Source organism: Gossypium arboreum, chromosome 1 (assembly GCF_025698485.1).
Source record: "Gossypium arboreum isolate Shixiya-1 chromosome 1, ASM2569848v2, whole genome shotgun sequence".
Taxonomy (NCBI): domain Eukaryota; kingdom Viridiplantae; phylum Streptophyta; class Magnoliopsida; order Malvales; family Malvaceae; genus Gossypium; species Gossypium arboreum.
Window position 1 is genome coordinate 90,349,871 of NC_069070.1, and position 4,754 is coordinate 90,354,624.

General features: G+C 39.7%; 1 non-coding gene across 1 annotated transcript; it reads right to left on the reverse strand.

Moving 5' to 3' along the window:
- Positions 1-525: 525 nt before the first annotated feature.
- Positions 526-632, reverse strand: LOC128282177 (small nucleolar RNA R71). The gene has a single exon (XR_008272411.1). It is a non-coding gene; the product is annotated as a small nucleolar RNA R71 (small nucleolar RNA).
- Positions 633-4,754: the final 4,122 nt, after the last annotated feature.

Sequence of the window (4,754 nt, forward strand, 5' to 3'; positions counted from 1 at the left end):
GTGAGATCAATCGTATAGTTCACAGAAACCGAAGAGAATTTGCTTAAGATACATAGAGGAAGAGCAAGAGGACAATACTTCAACCACAACCGATGAGATGGCTGAAAATCAGGAAAATTTGCTACCTCCTGCGCTTGCTGCTAATCAGAATCCTGCTCCGGGCACTATGTATGATTATGCTAAATCTTCTTTAACAGGAACTGAGTCGAGCATAGTTAGGCCTGCTATTGCTGCAAATAATTTTGAACTGAAACCTAACACAATTCAAATGTTACAGCAATTTGTTCAGTTTCATGGTTTGCAACACGAGGATTCCAACGCTCACTTGGTGAACTTTTTGGAACTTTGTGATACATTTAAAATCAATGGTGTTTTTTATAATGCCATTCACCTTTGGTTATTCCCTTTTTCATTTAGGAACAAAGCTAAACAGTGGTTGAACTCGTTACCATGAGGTTCAATCACTACTTGGGAACTAATGACCGAAAAATTTTATTAAAATATTTTTCGCCGGCTAAAATAGCCAAATTACGTAATGATATATCTTCTTTTGTGCAGACGGATTTAGAAACACTCTACGATGCATGGGAGAGATACAAGGACCTTTTGCGAAGATGCCCTCACCATGGGTTACCACTCTGGCTACAAGTTCAAACGTTTTATAATGGCCTGAACATTTTATAATGGCCTGAATCCTTTGACTAGACAGATGATTGACGCAGCTGCTTGTGGAACTATCAATAATAAGACACCTGAGGATGCTTATGAATTTATAGAAGAGATGTCACTGAATAATTATCAGTGGCAAGTCATGAGGACAAAGCCAAAGAAAACAACCGGCATTTTTAACATCGATTCCGTCACCATGCTCTCTAATCAGGTAGAACTTTCGAATAGAAAAATTGATAGTTTTCTTGGTTCTTCACAGATTCACCCAGTAATGCAGTGCGAAGCAAGTGGAGGTGGATCATACAATTCAAAATACCCACCCTATGGCCACAACATGGAGAACAAGCAGTTAAATTACATGGGTAATAATCCTCGACCTCAAAATAATCCTTATAGTAATACTTACAATGCAGGTTGGAGGAACCACCCAAATTTCTCATGGGGAGGCCAAGGGAATCAGAGACCACCACCTCCAGGCTTCCAACAACCACCCTACCAACAAGAGAAAAAGCCGAACCTTAAAGAGATGCTAACAAAATTCATCTCGGTGTTAGAAACCCATTTTTAGAATACTGAGACAACACTTAAGAATCAACAAGCGTCAATCTAAGGGCTCGTGTTCCATATCCCAAGGGAACAACTCAACGCAATTACCATCCAAGACAAGAAAGGGTTAGTGGAACCTGAACCAGAACCGAGGCTAGGAATTGTGGTAAGTAATGTAGAGGTGAGGAAGACCATAGTGAACAAACACTGGTAAGTAAAGAGTACAGACCTCGTGTGCTATATCCCAATGCGACAAGGAAAGACCACACAGACGAACAATTCAGTAAATTCCTTAAATTATTAAAGAAATTACATATTAACTTACCGTTTATTGAAGCTCTTTCACAGATGCCAAACGCAGTGAAATTCTTAAAGGAGCTTTTAACAAATAAGCAGAAGTTGGATGAAACATCGCATGTAGAGCTCAATGCAGTTTGCTCAGCCATACTACAGAATATGCTGGCCAGCAAATTAAAAGATCCAGGGAGTTTTACGATTCCTTATTTAATTGGTAGCTTAGATGTTAATAATGCTTTGGCTAATTTAGGGGCTAGTATCAATGTCATGCCTTATAAAATGTTTAAGGAACTAGGTCTTGGGAAACCTAAACAAACTAGGATGAGTATTCAATTAGCCGATAAAACAATCAGATTTCCTATGGGTACTATTGAAGATGTACTTGTTAAAATTGACAAATTTATATTCCCAGTTGATTTCGTTGTTCTAGACATAGAAGAGAATAGTAACGTTCCTTTAATTTTAGGGAGGCCCTTTTTAGCAACTGCTAGAACAATAATTGATGTTGGCACAAGTGAACTCACACTTCGTGTGGGAGACGAAACAATCACCCTTCAAGCTCATAATTCGAGTAACAATCAAAATTGAAGGTGGTGGTATAAATCATCCTACTAAAACTGACCATGTGCGCCTACTTTGCAGGAAATAGGTTCGAAGAACATACATGAGCCATGTTCAAGAAACAACAAAGGACCAATATATGAAGAACGAAGGCTACAAATTGATGAGCTAGATGAATGGTGGACACATAAACCGAAAACACACGATAAACCAAAACCATGCCATGACAAGCTAAATTTTTCCCCAAATCAACTTAAGGTTAGAGAAAAAGTGCTATTAGATGCAACAGACCCTTGTATTATCACTTCTGAACCGAATGAAGAAATCCCTCTTACGGTACTTAGCATTTTTCCATATGGTACAGTCGAGGTAATTCATCACAAATTCGGCACGTTCAAGGTAAATAGTACTCGTCTTAAACCTTATGTTGATAAAATTGATAGTAGGGATAAGGAGTGTAAACTCCTCGAAAAACCATGACCACGGAACAAGAGAGGTAAGTCGAGCTTAGACTATAAATAAGTAGTTCTCGGGAGGCAACCCGAGCACTAACAGTATTGATTTCTTCAAAAATTTAGTTTTTAACATCTATTCACTAACTGAGTCCTTGAAACACAGGTTTTCTAATCCATACAGGCAAGCACACGGGCGTGCCTTGGGCCGTGCTCACACCAAGGGAGGAGACACAGCCGTGCGAAACGGCCGTGCGAAAACAAGGCAAAATTTTTCCCCAACACGAGATGCGATAAGCTGCCACGGCCGTGCGACGTAGCCATGGGCGGGTTTGTCAAAATGACACAGGCGTACGACACGCCCATGTCTAGAAACCGTGGTTGAAATTGATAATTTAGCACGGGCGTGCGACATGCCTGTGCCCACCACCCATGCTCAAGACTGATAAAACAACAAGGGCGTGCACCTATACACAGGGTGTGGGAGAAGCGAACGAAGTAGAACACGGCCTTGCGACATGGCCGTGTGCATCGACACGCCCAAAGAACACGGGTGTCTAACAAATTTCAGACGCGCCCAAATTCAAGATCGCGAAACGCACGGGCTAAAATAAGGGCATGCCCCACGGCCGAAAACAGAGAAAATGGACCCACATGGGAAATCAACATGGCCTGGACTTCCACACACGGGTAAGCCACACAACCGTGTCCATTTGGAAAGATTTAAGCACGACTTACAAGGGTAGACTACACGCCCGTGCCTATTTAACAACCTTGACCACGAGCTGGAGCAATCCCACATGGGCGTGTCACACGAGGGTGTCCCTATCGAGCCCAAGTATAGTCTTATTCGGAAAAGGCTACTTTTGAGGGCTCTTAGGCATTCTAAAGCCTATTTAAACACTGAAGGAGGCACTTAGAACACACACACGGAGGAGGAGGCAAGGAATTACTCAAAGGAAGCCGATTGATCCATCTTAAAAGTCGGATTCATCGTCAAGACTGAAGATGTCCCTTCAATTTTCATTCAGCGTCTTTGGTTTTTCTTTATGTTTTGTATTCATTATTCTTCTGAAATGTTTTCTTTTATAATTATGAACTAAACCCCCTAAATACCTAAGGGGAATGAAACCTAAGACAGATCTTGTTATTAGTATCTGAATTGTATGATAAATATTTGACTTGTTCTTAATTATGTGTTCTTAATTCTTGTTTTAATATTCCAGGATATTGATTCAAGTTAATGCGCTTATTTAGAGGAGGAAAAGTCCCTATCTAAGAGTAAATTTGTCCTAATTAAGCGGAGTTGATTGCACGCCTAGAGATAGGGTGACAAGATTTTGCTGGATTAGGGTGAAACCTAATAAGGGAGTCCATAGATCTAGTTAATGTAGCACTAGGAGTTAATTAGAAAGAGATTTCAATTAATAAACCTAGGGTTAGACATCAGTCTCAAGAGAGATAATAATATAACTTATGGATTTCTACGGATCAAGTCAAATGAATAAATCGTCTGATTCAGAGTCAAATAACAAGTAAAATCTAGTGGATTTTTCCTTGGGTATTGTTTTAATCAATCGAGTTTTCTCAAAAGCTTTTCCCCAATTTTCTCTCTATGCATCCTTAGTTTAGTTAATTAGTTTAGATAAACAAACTCCTTAATTTTTAGGCTAGATAATAAAAATGAAGTAATTACTAGTACTCTTGGTTCCTTTGGGTTCGGTAATTCGGTCTTGCTAAAGCTATACTACTGTTCGATAAGTACACTTGCCTTCATCGTGATAATAGTTAGTTTCAAGAATGATTAATTATAAATTTTTAAAACTTGTCATGAATATCACGTATCACACGGCCGTGTCTCTACCCGTGTGTTTACTAATGGGCATTCTGTTTTGCATAATTAGGGTGCAGGGGACAAACGGCTGGATCACACGCCCGTGGGGTAGACCGTGTGTCACACATGGGCTAGACACATGCCCGTGTGTCTACCCGTGTGGACAACATTGAGGCTAATTTTCAAGCCTTTTTCCACCCTTAGACACTCACATACTTAGATATATTTCATGGCACACAACATGTCACATATTGACAATCAATAATTCCTAATCAAGACTAATTCATGCCTAAGTAACGTCACCATTTCACATACTAAAATTAACATGTTTACTTAAGGCATTCCACACCAATTTCATATCTAATTAACATTATTAATCTACTCTCAATTCACAC